The following is a 15,585-nucleotide window of genomic DNA, read 5'->3' on the forward strand; positions in this document are numbered from 1 at the left end:
TGTGTATGTTTATGTAGTATGTTGGACTAGTTTAAGTGTTTATGTAGTTAATAAAGTCTTACTTGTATCACACTTGACGTTGTTCATTGTTTGCTCATAACTGGAGTCACTTAATCATGCAGATTTATGCTACAAGCTCTTTGTAGAATTGTACAGTAAGAAAGTTATTTCCCTTAACCAGGAAATTAACGTTCTTAGAATTGACAGACAGTTGACCCTGAGAGGTCAAGTAAATATCTACAGCGGATCTAAATATTTATAATTAATTATAACTAGTTATGATTAATTATTCATATTTCCCTTATGAGATGATTCGCTACAAAACGTTTGTCTTTCTGTGGCTCTAATAATGTATGGCTAATATAGATTGCACGTTCTCTTTCTGTTTGCTCTGTTTTTAGACACCGAACACATTGTTGATTCTTCAAGCAAACATGAGAACAGGTTTAAATGAAATAAACATTCACGTTTACACTTCAACCGGAGTTCACCATAATTAGCTGCGTTCAATGTCACGTTCATTTATTTATAAGGTCGATGTTTTCATTAGCAGTGATGAGTTTGTGGTTGATTTCAACTGCACGCAGCATCAGAGGCACGCTCTTTCATTTGCATTTAGTCATTTAGCAGACGCTTTTATCCGAAGCGACTTACAAATGACGACAATAGAAGCAATCAAAATCAACAAAAGAGCAATGATATGCAAGTGCTATAACAAGTCTCAGTTAGCAAGTTTTTTAAATTTTTTTTATTATATAATAAATACCTTTTATCATCCTAATGGCTTTAATTACAAATAAGAGTACAGTATGACAATTATCAAATGACTTTGAATTATGATACTTTGCTTTAGGTGGTTGCCGGGATTTCTTATCTCATCAGCTTGCAATGTATCTACTTGTTAACTACACATAGTGTGCATTCTAACTAGCCCAGGCACACATAGCCATAGGCCACTAGTTTTAAGCCGGTTGGCATGGTAGCCAAAGCTCACATAGTCATAGGACACTATTGTTAATCTGAACGGCATGGTAGCCCAGGCACACATAGATAGTAACAGATAGGTGTTTTGTTCTATCCTGTCCTGTTTTCATTCCTTCTGCTCTTTTGCTTTAGACTATCTACAAATGCTAAATCTACAAATAGGTTACAACAGTGAAAATGTTTTTCTCATTTTCGTTTTGTTTGGAAACCGTCTAATCCACACATCTTTCCTGACAGGCATCATTGAACGGGAGATGAGGAAATTGTTCAGTGTTCCAGACGAGAAGGAAACAAGGTTGTGGTGCAAATACATGAGCAATACATTTGAGCAATTGTATAAACTGGACAGCACCATTCAAGACGCTGGACTCTTCGAGGGACAGGTGAGACAGTTTGTGCTTTACTGCAACCAGGAGCCCTAAGCTAATTTTCTGAGAATAAACAGAAATGGACTGGGTCAGAAATTAGCTTTTCCATTAAGCAGCAATATTTGCCCCTTGGATTGATTTCCAGGGGTATTTTCTTTTGTGCATTTTTTTTTTTTACCTTTGTTACCAATCAAATTGTATCCACATCAATAAAAGTCATGATTACACTGCAAAGGTGGAACACAAGCTGCAGCTGTCATGACAAGGTTATTTACACAGACTGTTTAATGCTGTTCAAAGATGGCATGCATGTATTAACAGAAGATTGCATGATGTTGTGTAATATAAACAGCCTACATATTAAGGTTAATCATTATTTTTTTATGTATATGAGCTCAACCGATATCTGTGTGATTGGTCACCAAAACAATGTTATTTTGGCAGAGGAGGAAAAGACAGAATACCTGTATTTAGGAGAATCTTAAGTTAATTAGTGAAATATACCTGTATTACCATTCCATTATTGCAGTGTCAGTGTGTTTTCTGATCAAATTAGGCTTAGCATTGAAACTTTCAGCAAAACTTCTTTCACACTTGGACAGTCCTGCTCATGCATGCATTGTGAACACTGTAACCTGTTAACGTTTGACCTCTCCACTCAGGTTTGATTTTATTCCTAGATCTGTTTTTCTCTGTTTGTAGGTGGTAGTTATTGAACAGAAGAATGGAGACGACATGTGGCCTCGTGACTCTTCAACACTTAAGTAAGTGATTAGCACGTGAATCTGAAGTATGGATCATTTTTAGGGCTGTGATGGGGGCAGCTTTTTAAAACATTTAGATTTTTGTTTTTCAATTGAAGTGTTTCTTTGTTTTATTTCTCAAATCTTTTTAGATAACTAGTATCAATCTCAGGTTTGTTAAATAGTTTGCCAGGTTTTCTTAGGTAAATGGAAAGCCTACATAAAGATGTTGTTCCACATTATTATACTAGTCCCATGCAATACAGGGCAGAAGAGAGATATTTCTGAAGAAATACATTTTGAATTAGTGCAATGTCTTGCAAAGCCATAAAAATAAGTAATATTAAAGTTGCTTATGTGTCCGGAGTAGGGAGTGCTTTGAACAGGATTTTTGAGGCCGATCACAGTATCTGCCGATACGATCACCGGTACCGATCTTTTTAAAGCCTTCTTTTTATCATGTACAATTATTTAAAGTGATGATCCAATCAAGATTTTTAGACATTTATTCAGGGCCTGAATTTAATTTTTGAAAATGAATTCCCCTCTTGGGTAACTCTTGTCAGAGGGATTTTTTAATTTAAGGGGTGGAGGGGGGCATTTTTTAGACATTTTTCGAAAATATATATTTATCTCACCTAAATGTTTGATCATGCACTGCATTTTTGTTTTTACAATCATGCAATTGTTGCACAATAGCTTACACACAGCACAAGCCTGGTTTTGTGAGCTGTATGTGAGGTTCACACATACTCTGTTTGCAGTGCGTATGCAGTCCATGTGCAGTACAGAAGCGGTGCAGAAGCAGCACTGACTGTACTTTCACACAGGAATCTGCAACTGATCCGTGGCTGTTTACTATAAACACAACATTTATCCATTATTTTGATTTCAAATCCAAACATTGTTACTTAAAATGCTTTTTCAGCATTGTGATTCTTTTTTTACACAGTACAGTATAATACAATCTTTCACAGACATGTTTAAACGCAATAAATATAAGAAACACATTATTCAATGATTTTTACTTCTGCATGTACTTATATATTAAGTTGCTCAAGCAAGTGGCAAAACATTTTAACAACTTTTCTTACATTATCACAAACATTCTAACTTAAAACTTACCACTGACAGTCTCTACTGCCTTTTCTTTTGCATTTAATTCTTTATTTCAAGCAATCCTGCGGTTCATAAAGAACTTTGTTTTCCTACCTCCAGGAATGCCATCTATTATTGTCTTGTTTATCTAAAAGTGCTCCTTTCCTTTAAACCTAGCCAAAAAGCCATAGCCTATGTGTTGACTGAAACACAGTAGACTTTAATTATTTGCATTTATGGTATAATTACTAAATTTTCGTGTCAATCCATGTTCATATTTACCGCAAACAATGCGCTGTTACTTTAATTCAGCGCTTGCAGTGCAGCAATAGACTCGGTGCGGAAACGATCTCTGCACTGCTGCAGACACGCCGCTACTGGAACGCACTGCCGGGTGCAGTGTGAACGTTTTAATTCGTTAACATGGCCGGGGAAAAAATACGCACCACGTATGCACTGCAAACAGAGTAATGTGAAATAATTATTTCACCCGCACCGGAGACTGAGCCGGTGCATGTCGTGCCACACCTCTCACGGGTCACGGCAGCGTCATCAGCTTGAGATCGTTTTTTTGAGATCGCCCTTTTTAGAGACCGCCGATCAAACATCCCAACGTGATTATCGGCCGATAGTGATCGGTAGCCGATCAATCGGAGCACCCCTAGTAAATTTTCAACAAATGTTTGTTTATTTTTTTGGGGTGAACTATTCCTTTAAATAGACAATGTTGGCATTGTCAAACAAAGACTGGTAATATAATAGCATAAACTAACAGGTGTTTTGATTGCTGACTGGATCCTGCCTCCTCTTGGCATATGCTCGAGGTTCCCAATGCTTGTGTTTGCAGGTAGGGTCCAGGGAGCATCGTTTCTTTAGGAAGCGTTTGTATTCAGTCTCCAGTTCCTCAATATGCTGACAGAACTCATCTATCTTCCTGTCTGGGTAGTGAGATAACTGCGACTGCTGCAAAATACAGATGCAAAGCTGTAAATATTCACAACTACTATCAGCTATCAACAAATCGACAGATAAAAGTCTTCTCCTACCCAAATGTGTGAGACTCATGATCAAATAAACCATACATTCCACTCTTCGGTTTGTGCATGACATGCAATGAATGTGCAAGATCAGTATCAAACACTGAGGCTGTATTTGTACAGCCACAAGGTTCATCTAATATAACTGACATAGTACACACATTTACATAGTTTATGCACACTGGCTTGACTCAGTTGATGGCATTTAAAATCTTCATATTATCTATCTATCTATCTATCTATCTATCTATCTATCTATGTGTGTGTGTGTGTGTGTGTGTGTGTGTGTTTGTCCAAATTCGTTCTCTGCCAGCAGGAGGCGCTTTTGGAGCGACAGAAATAGAGGTTTGCCCGGTATTGGCTGTACACAAAGCAGTGCTCCGCTCACAAAAGCTGCTTTATCAGGCATTACATGCAAGATCAAATGAAAATGACATCGAAAACGTTCTGAAGACAGTCAGTTTCCTTCAGAGATACAGTGATATAAAAACACTCTTGCTGCGTTTTGATTTTGAAACATGCAGTGCTCCTGTTTATTCAACAAAGTCAAAGCCTTTTGCGGGCTGCCACAAATAAATAAATGTATGGGAAACACTGCTTACTGAACTGTAAGGCTTCAAGCTTATTACCATGTTAGGACTTAACCTCTTATCTGGCCATCATAGGTCATCATATCCAGTGTTGCGGGTAACACATTTCAAGTAACGCAAGTTACGTAATCAGATTACTTTTTTTCAAGTAACTAGTAAAGTAACACATTACTTTTTAATTTAGAAGAAAATATCTGAATTACTTTTTCAAATAAGTAATGCCTGTTACTTTGTTTTTCCATGTATTGACTGACAGATCTCGTGTTGCCTAAATGTGAACCTGCATTTACTCATCTCACCTGCACAAAAACAGATTCGGTATTCCTTAAAATGGATAAAAACAGTCAAATGCAAACTCAGAATATTATACAAACCTCTAATAATTAAAGCTGCAGTCTGTAAGTTTTGCCTCTTTGTCGCCATCTCTGTTTGAAACCTGCAAATGCAGGTTGAGTGTGGAACTGACAGATCTCGTGTTGCCTAAATGTGAACCTGCATTTACTCATCTCACCTGCACAAAAACAGATTCGGTATTCCTTAAAATGGATAAAAACAGTCAAATGCAAACTCAGAATATTATACAAACCTCTAATAATTAAAGCTGCAGTCTGTAAGTTTTGCCTCTTTGTCGCCATCTCTGTTTGAAACCTGCAATTGCAGTTATTTGCGGAATTATCTTCTATGCGTGGGTTGTGCACCAGCACAGGCCGGCTCCAGCATGGATAAATCTAATGCTTTGAGGAGGTGTGTGTGGCTGTCAGTCACCACACTGGTGTGGATACTGTACTTCGGAATCACAGATTCTAGCCTACGTCTTGGAAGTATGACCCAAAGAAGAATTTTCACCGGATATTGCAGTCTAAACAAGTAAGTAACAAGCAGGGCCGGCGCTAGCTATAGGCAGAGCAGGCAATTGCCTAGGGCCTCTGGCTTGGAGGCGGGGCCTCCATAACCGTAACCTAATACACTAGTTCACCAATCAAGACGGGCAGCGTAAGACATAAAAGACATAAAATACCTGTCACTCACCTGAAAAGGAACCAGTTAATATCGCTGTTTAAATGTGGTTCTGCACCCCTTGAATGCATGAAGAGACTGTCTGCAGTGATGAAAGAAATCAAACTTTCCTGCATACTGCCTAATGGCGCCAAAACGAGTGCATCCCTCGGGGGCTTCTAACCGAAAAGCTAAACATGTACGCAAAGAAAGCGCAGCTCGTGATGCAGGTATGTGAGCTATTGTCATGTATTTTGATTGTAATGTATATAATTAAAATAAACAGATCCTCATTCTGCCGATTCACATCAGCGTCTTTTGAAGATGGATCATTATTTGCTGCCGGAGTTCAAAACAGCGCGAGCGCCATGACACGTTTAGATTTTAATTTGCGTATGTATGACGCTTTAAATCTGAGCTGATCGATTGTACATTGACATTGCAATGCAGGAGCTGACTTTCAAAATGCTAAAGAAAAAGTTTATTAATAAAAACAGCAATCGCAGCTAGGCTAGAGCATTGTTTATTATTTCAAAAAAGTACCTCAACTATCTGTATAAATTCCGGTGATGTTTACATTATCATAATAACCTACTTCATATTTACATTTTCTTATTTATTTATTTTTTAGTTTTCAAATAAATTGTGCTGATGTATTTACTGAATAAATACAATTTAAGCACAAATACAATTGAAGAAGTTAACTCTTCTTTTTAGTAGTTTGTCTCTTTCACTTCCACTATTTATTTGGTTATAGTGCATATTTAGGGTTTCTAAATGCAATAGATAATATGACAATCTATGTTGCTTCAGTAGGAGGGGGAAATTGTGTCCATATCCAGCTAGAAAAATTGCATTTTACTCCTCATTTTACTGTATAGAGTAGGCAAAAATGTTCGTTATAATAGTGGGTTAGTGTGTTGAATAAATTACTGAACAAATTACTAAAAGTCCAGGGTGATTTAGTCAGTGTGTCCATGAGAGTAATTTCTAATAAAATTATAATCTTAAACTTGCTAAAGTTAGCATTTTAAAGTAATGAGAAAAAAACATTATCTAAACAATTGTATTATTTTATAGTGTAACCTAGCTAATGACATTACTTGTTTTAAACACTACCTTTTGTAGGATCACTGATGAGATTTTTAAAAACAAGTGGCGAGTCAGAAGAACAACAGGGCAGAGAGAGAGAAGAGCAAGAGAGTAGCCTTGAGGTAGAGAATCAACAGGGCAAAGAATGCGAAGATCCAGAGAGTGATTATGAGGAAGACCAACTACAGGGCAAAGAGCCAGAGAGTGTTTGTGAGGAACTCAGCAAAGAGAGTGAAGGGCCAAATAGTAGCCATGAGGTTGAAGGCAACAGTAGTGCGAGACTAGAAGTCACTGAGTCTGGACTAGACACTGCCACACCTGGAACATCAACAAAAAGTGAAACACAGTACCTGAAGCTCAGCCTATTGATCCAGCTTTATGGCCTGATACAGTTTCACAAAGTTTCAGAACAAAGGCAGTGCGAAGAGGACCATTTAATGTCAGAGAAAGTTATGTTTTTCCAAAAAATACAGATGGACGAGCCTTTTCACAGAGTTTGTTTTTATAGAAAAATGTCTAATGGTGAAAGAGTCAAAAGATCACGGTTGTCATATTCGGAGGTGAATGATGCAGTCTTTTGCTACAGCAGCAAACTTTTCTCTACCCAAGTAATTAAGCTCAATAAAGGAGGATTAAAAGACTGGAAGAACATCCACACCATCCTGCGCAGCCATGAGAACAGTTCTGAGCATATCATGCAGAAGTGGAGGGAATTAGAATTGCAGATTAAAACTGCATGGTCAAACCATAGATCAGCGACAGATGACCCTTTTGGAGGAAGAAAGACAGGTGGCGAAATGTTCTCACAAGGCTGTTAGCAATTATACAGCCTCTTGCTGAGAGGAATCTTGGATTTAGAGGATCCACAGACAAACTCTATGATTCTGATAATGGTCATTTGCTGAAGGAAGTGGAGCTTCTGGCAAAGTTTGATCCAGTCATGCAGGAGCACTTGGCTAAAATCAAAGATGGAAGTACAACACACTACTTGGGTAAAAGACATACAAAATGAGCTACTGAATCTCATGACCAAAGAAATAGTTGCAAAAATCAACACTGCAAAGTACTTTTCAATCATCCATGATTGTACACCAGACATTAGCCACCAGGAACAGATGTCTATCATTATACGCATTGTGGAACTTCAGCCAGAGCCAGAAATAAATTAATATTTTCTGGGATTCTTGGTTGTCGAAGAGACAATTGGCAAAAAAGCTGTCAACTGTAATCCTAAATAGGTTGAAGGATCTTCAGATTGATTTTATTGATTGTTGAGGTCAGTCATATGACAACGGCTCTAACATGAAGGGCAAGAAGCAAGGTGTACAAGCCAGGCTGCTTGAAAAGAACCCAAGAGCCCTGTTTGTCCCATGTGGGGCACACACGTTAAACCTAGTTCTGGCAGATGCAGCAAGAGCTTCAAAGGATGCCATTGGATTATTTGGACACCTGCAGAAACTATTCAGCTTTTTTTCAGGATCTACTCAGAGATCTGCTCATGTCAAGAAGTACAGTGAAGAAACACTGCAAACACCTAACCCTAAGCACTCAGCAAGGAAGGACATGCAGATATCTTAGGAATGAAAATGGCAGAAGAGATCCTCAACCTTCCACCATCACCATCAAAAAACATAGCTATGGAGCTTCTGAGATTTCTTCACCAGAAACAACTGCAGGAGATATATTCATATCTCTGGATTGCGCTCAGAATTGCAGTTACCTTGCCAGTAACTGTAGCAGCTGCCGAGAGAAATTTCTCAAAACTGAAGCTTGTAAAGAATAACCTGCGTTCCACAATGAATCAGGAATGACTTTGTGGGCTTCCTTTAATCAGCATTAACAGAGAACTTGCCCAGCAGATTTCTTATGAAGCAATTATTGATGACTTTGCTTAAAAAAAATGCAGAAAAGTGCAATAATAATAGTAATAATAATAAGAAGAGCTGGTCGAGATGACCGTTCTTTTTTTTTTCTTTACCTTAAAATGTAATTAATATCCACATTTAAGTAAATATATAAAAGTACTGATAACAGGTTTTCTATAAATAAAAAGGGTTAGAAATTATATTTGTTTCAAATGCTTTTTATTTATTCTGAAAAGTGGAGGGACGGAGGCCAGGGGGCCTCCAATATAAATTTTGCCTAGGGCCTCAAAATGTCTAGAACCGGTCCTGGTAACAAGTCTGCCACTTTTGTTCTGACCAACTGAGGAAAAAAGCATTACAATAAATCACGCTACCAATGGTGATTAAATCTAACGATCGGTTAGCTCATATCACATCTACCCGTGCTAATTATTATTATTGTTATACTTTGTTCTCAAATTGTTAATGTTAAAAACATCAGCATTGCGTGACTATGTGTATAGTGTGTATTAGCGTGTGTATTTCAATTTCTGTATAGTCTGTACTCTTAATTGTCATACCATTCAAATTTCATATAAATAAATTATTTTAACCCAAAAAGCAAATTATTCTTCCCTAGAACTGGTTCTCTTTCAAATACAAATGTTGAGTAATCCTACGTAGGCTATCTGTAATCAGAATCACATTTAAAACTGGAAATATGATCTAATTTCAGTCACATGTGTTTCATAATCCTTTCTGGATAACAATCCGCCATCAAAATGATAAATTTAATTATTCCAGCTGCTGTGAGAAAAGGCTAAAAACCAGGGGTGTCAAACTCAGTTCCTGGAGGGCCACAGCCCTGCACAGTTTAGATTCAACCCTAATTAAACACACCTGATCCAGCTAATCCAGTCATTTAGGCTTATTTGAAAACTACATGGTATGTGTTTTGGAGCAGGATTGGAACTAAACTCTGCAGGACTGTGGCTCTCCAGGAACTGAGTTTGACACCCCTGCTATAAACAATCTGCCACCTGCAGCATCCTCACGTGCGATATAGCCTACTAGCCGGGACAACTTCTTTATGTTTACAGACGTGACGTAATGACGTGGCATGGCATGGTCGAATTTCCCATAAATTCCTACCAGTACCACTCAAATTAGAAAACATTATTATAAGCTTACCGTTGTGAATCGGGCTAAAGTAAGGCGATAGTTTTGAACACTGGCTGGTTATGTACTTGCTCAAACTGTACAGACATGAATTTACATTTCCTTCACCCTGAGGTGTATTCATTTCACTTTTGGTGTGAAAGGGCTTTATAAAAGAATAACTTTTTTATATATTAAAAACAAACAAGCAAGCCCTGCCCAGATTTAAAAAGTAACTCAAAAGTAATGTAATGCATTACTTTCCAAAAAAGTAACTAACGTAATTAGTTCATTTTTTAGGGAGTAACACGATATTGTAATGCATTACTTTTAAAGGTAACTTTCCCCAACACTGATCATATCATAGGTCTGAATCTGATGAAAATAAGCACAATCTTAGCTTGGTCTCTCAGACTGACTGCTGAAATGGGCCCCAAACAGAGGTGGACAAAGTACTCAACTCCATTACTTGAGTGAAAGTACAGATACTGCTTGTCAAATATTAACCCCTTAAAAACCAGCCAACACACCAACCTGACCAGGATGGGAGACCAGCAAACCAGACTGGGCTGGTTTAAGAAGGTAAGATCAGCAGGGGTGTAATCTGAGTTCACATATAGTTTACAAGCATACAATGTATTAATTATATTTATGATACCTTTAAAATACCTTTTACAATTATTGAATGTATTTCTCAATTTGAAAAAATCTGTTCTGTTAAAATGTCAAACAATCATATTTGCATATCGCATTTGTTTCCCAAAAATTTACTCCGAATAAGTACTAAAATAATTAGTAATATTCTTAAGTAACCCGACTTGTTTTGAGGAATCAGAACCATAACTTTTAAAATATTTATTATTCTCATAGTTACTTTATATTAAAAACTTACTTTATTAAAAATGACTTTGTATTAAGTATTAATTTAATCAGTGAATATGAATGTATATAGATTGTAAATTAGTTGTTAGTATTTAATGTAAAGCACATTTTGTATGTTGCAATGTTACAGTGGTTGAAAGTTACACCTTCATTTAATTCAAATAATTTAGACGTTTCAATGGTAGTATTTTATTTATTTATTTGTTATCTTTATGTTGTGCCTTAGGAAGCGTGTTTTCGTCCGTTCTAGTGTATACGCCGACAGATGGTACTATTTCCCTACTTTTCTCCCGTGTTGACAGTATGATCAGTACCTGCAGATAGTACTCTATCTCCTTCTTGATGCTCGGCATCCACTTCTTCACTGCTGCCACTGAGTTTAACGTTGCCTGCGTGACAAAAGGTCCATCAATAAGACATTGTTGTCATTTATGGCAAGCGGGCTCATAGAAATGATAAGAGAAGTATGGCAACGAAAGAGATTTCTTACAAGCTTTGGCCTTGACACGTGAACATCTTTGATGCGACCCTCTGGAAATAAAAATACAGATGCATTATGCCGTAAACCAGTGGTTCCCAACCTTTTTTTCACGAGACCCCTATTTTAACACTGAAAATGTTTAATGACCCCCCACCCATTCAAACACACTAGCAGACACATTTCATTTAATGTGACAGTCAGTTGTATATGTTTTTAATCAATGCAAAAACAGCAGAATGCAAACAATTAGCTGCAACTTGCAACTATTGATTTTTTCCAAACAACAGGTTCCACTTTTTTTCCTAAACCTGATGAACAAATAACAGCAGCACATTTTATTCTGTTAATGTAAATATCAAACAAATCTATCCATTTCACTTATTACCTTAAAAACCTGTAACAACATGCAAGGGTTCACAAGAACAGACTTTTCAGACAGGCTCTGCTTTTTAACTGATGAACAAACAGGAGCAAATTAAAATCTATTAGCATGAATATAATTTAATCAGATAATTAATGTATTATTGTGTTTTTTTGTTTTGTATTCTAAAAACTAAAAACATACATACAATTAAAACGCCTTCGTTTTGATGGTTACCAGAGAGCTAAAAGCAGTTTCGGACAGGTATGTTGTGGCGAATGGCAGGATGAGTCTGCTTGTAGCATGGTGCGCAAGCTTGGGTGCGACGTTGGGTCCTTTCACCAGCCAGAACCGTTTGTACCCGTGTTCGGTAAAGAATCTCCTCAGAAGAGAATTAGACTTGATATCCAAGAGCTCGTCCTCCGCTTCTAAATACTCCACGTCCTCCTCCTTTGCGGTGAATGGATCCATTACCCATGCGCATTTGGCGACATGTTCATTAACATCCGAAAATCGTGATTTCATCTCCTCCTGTAGCCGTTCCATGTGACGTGTGAACTCTTTGCTCGTTCTCACCTTGTCCATTGCTTCAATGAAACCGAATTCAAGATAACTGTCCAAATAAGTCCTTGTTTTATTTTTAGCGCATTCATTTTTATCTTCTCCCTGGCGCTTTGCCATTTTCTCTTTGCTGCGTCTTTTTTTTTAAAGTTAGGTCTGTACGTTCCCACTCTCGCGATACGCTGCAAAAAATTCTCGATGTTATGAGAATTTCTTCTCTTTCCATAAATGAAATTTTTTTTTTTTTAATATTTAGAATTGAAATATTTATTGTGCTGTTATAAATGAAATATATATTTTTTATTTATTTATTTTTAAAAACGAGTGCACTTGGCGACCCCTCGAAAATTATTAGCGACCCCCGGGTTGGGAACCACTGCCGTAAACTGACCATGTGCAAAAGAATGCGAGAACACGCTGGCTTTCGCAGACATTTGCATTTTCCGTCTTTTCACATTAGGGACAATTAACTTGGTGTAAATAAACCATAAATGCGTCTCATACCCTCTCTCTCTTTCTGGAGCCACAGTCGATTCAGTTTTCCAAACCGCTTCTCCTTGTTTCTCGCCATTCCTGAAGCATTTCCGTCAACACGGAGTCACGTGACAAGGATGGACAGATGGTCACATGACACGGTATTTCAACCTACGTCAATCTTTTAACCCCATATGTATAAAATATTACGTTTATATCGGTTTACGAAGTTTAGTTGTCACAAGAACCGTTTGAGTAACTAAGATTTAGAGCCAAACGTCCGATTACGCAAACGTGTGTTTTCTCTAAAAGTAGCGTTTTATGGATTCAACAAAACCATCTTAAAGTAGAATAGTTTTGTGAATTCTGTCCCCAAAACTGAATTTATAGACATGAATGGATTAATGTTAAGTAGCTTTTGTAAGCAATACTTTAAGTTAGGCTATGTGTTTACGGAAATTGACTTCTAAAAAGAAATATACACTATGTATTAGAGTAAAAAGTGTGTCCATATGTGACCCTGTCTGTGAAATCCAGGCTAAAGTCTCAAAATCTAATTATGAGATAACAAGCATCAAAATTTGATTTCAACCATTAATTTCACTATGATTTCAATCTTTGACATGGCCTTACTCAGTCAATAAAGATATAAAGGTTATATTTTCACAGAATCTTTATAAAGGATGATTTTATGTAGAAAACAGTAAATCACAAAAAAATGACTTTAGCTGGGTTTTCACAGGCAGGGTCACATATTTACATCAGCTTTTCTACTGTTTTGTGAGTTTATCTAACCTCAGAAATTGCATTTATTTTCCCTTATATATAAGATCAAGTTCCTAAATGCTGTGTTTGAGTGACACCTGTTGACGAAACTATGAATTGCTTTATTAGAGGATCAATGATAAGTAAACGTTATAACCATTAAATCATTTAGATAATATTAGTATACATTATGCTAATTATGACCGTTTCACTTTAAACGTAATGTTTCTAAAATCAGTCTGATGATGCAAAAAGTGAAAGCTGCTAACTGGTTGAGGTGACTTCTACTTGACTTTCTGACAAACATATTTAAGATTCTCCAGTTTTATGTTTAGTTTTATTTCACAAGGATCATCTTCTTCTTTAGCAGGGTACTTATGTTTCGGTGAGCATGTGTGTCCTCTGCCTCTGCCACCTGAAGGGCTGTTTTATTCACATGATTTTATGTAGAAAACAGTACAGCACAAAAAATGACTTTAGCTGGGTTTTCACAGGCAGGGTCACATATTTACATCAGCTTTTCTACTGTTTTGTGAGTTTATCTAACCTCAGAAATTGCATTTATTTTCCCTTATATTTAAGATCATGTTCATTTCGAAGTTCCTAAATGCTGTGTTTGAGTGACACCTGTTGACGAAACTATGAATTGCTTTATTAGAGGATCAATGATAAGTAAACGTTATAACCATTAAATCATTTAGATAATATTAGTATACATTATGCTAATTATGACCGTTTCACTTTAAACGTAATGTTTCTAAAATCAGTCTGATGATGCAAAAAGTGAAAGCTGCTAACTGGTTGAGGTGACTTCTACTTGACTTTCTGACAAACATATTTAAGATTCTCCAGTTTTATGTTTAGTTTTATTTCACAAGGATCATCTTCTTCTTTAGCAGGGTACTTATGTTTCGGTGAGCATGTGTGTCCTCTGCCTCTGCCACCTGAAGGGCTGTTTTATTCACATTATTAGTTGCCTGTAGGTTCGCTCGTTCTCTATTTGTCCAGTTTATTAGTCTCTGTACTGTTCCAACATGCCCATCACGGCAAGCGCAGTGCAGCGGTGTATCTTTATTGTTATCCAGGCAGTTGATCTTGGCACCGTTTTCCAGTAAAAGGCCCACCAGCAGCTCATGACGATGTTCTGCAGCTAAATGCAGAGGAGTCCTCCTCCACACGTTCTTATCATCCACAATCTTGCTCTTACCAGATGCGAGAAGAACGCCAGCTGCTCTTTCCTTCCCGTTTCAAGCAGCATACTGCAGAGGAGAGCAGCCATCCATGTCCTTAGCTCCGACTTTTACCGGCCAGCAGCGCTGAAACTGCCTTAGTGTGTCCCTCCTTTGCAGCCAGGTGCAGTGGGGTCTTCTTCTCTTTTTCAGTGGCATTGGTGTCGCTCCCAGAAGTGAGTAGTAGCTGTATGATGCCCACTTCACCTTGTGCTGCCGCTCAGTGCAGGGCTGTTCTTCCCTGTTTGTCTTTGACATGGATGTCGGCCTTGCCCTCCAGCAGTTGGGCGACCGCTTCAGTGTGGCCGCTCTGGCTGGCGAGGTGCAGGGCAGTGAACCCATCCTGTGTGATGGAGTTAAACTGAGCCCCCACATGCAACAACAGTGCCATCAACGCTGGTTGGTTATGTAATGCACTTAGATGGAGAGGGGTCTGATCTTTAGGGCCATTGATGTTTGGGTCTATACCCTTATCCAACAATATCTGGGGTAGAACAAAAGATTTAAAATGTATTATTAAAATAAGTATCACTTAACATAGCTTAGTGTCCCAAAGGGCAGTTTATTAGTCTAATTCTCTGTTTCAGGGATTTTCAAACTTTTTGTTGCCCAGGATGATGCCCCCAAATATGATGACATCAGCTTTCATCACCCATAAAAATTGCATTTATTTTTCCATATGCTTTAGAACATGTTTACATGCACCCCTGCAAAGGACCCAAAATGTAAAGGCAGCTGTATAATTTCTTAAATATAAAAACCTTAAAATTCTGTGAGAAAAATATTTATATGTGATATTATAAACATAACATGTTTTTTTTCTAAATTAAATAAAAATATTATTTTGTGTTTGTTTCTTTGCCTGCCATTATAAATAAATATTATATTTATTTATATTATATTATTATAATATAATAATAAT

At 37.3% G+C, this 15,585-nt stretch overlaps 1 long non-coding RNA gene and 2 pseudogenes across 1 annotated transcript; 1 reads left to right on the forward strand and 2 right to left on the reverse strand.

The window, feature by feature from the left end:
- The window catches only part of LOC107712861 (uncharacterized), a 15,569-nt pseudogene extending 2,801 nt beyond the window's left edge, over positions 1–12,768 (reverse strand).
- Positions 1,144–2,116, forward strand: LOC107712862 (uncharacterized). The gene is made up of 2 exons (XR_001636837.1): positions 1,144–1,367; positions 2,055–2,116. It is a non-coding gene; the product is annotated as an uncharacterized LOC107712862 (long non-coding RNA).
- Positions 12,769–14,300: 1,532 nt separating the features above from the next.
- The window catches only part of LOC107712851 (ankyrin-3-like), a 3,488-nt pseudogene continuing 2,203 nt past the window's right edge, over positions 14,301–15,585 (reverse strand).

The sequence above is a fragment of the Sinocyclocheilus rhinocerous genome, unplaced genomic scaffold, assembly GCF_001515625.1.
Source record: "Sinocyclocheilus rhinocerous isolate Xijiao unplaced genomic scaffold, SAMN03320098_v1.1 scaffold478, whole genome shotgun sequence".
In the NCBI taxonomy this organism is placed as follows: domain Eukaryota; kingdom Metazoa; phylum Chordata; class Actinopteri; order Cypriniformes; family Cyprinidae; genus Sinocyclocheilus; species Sinocyclocheilus rhinocerous.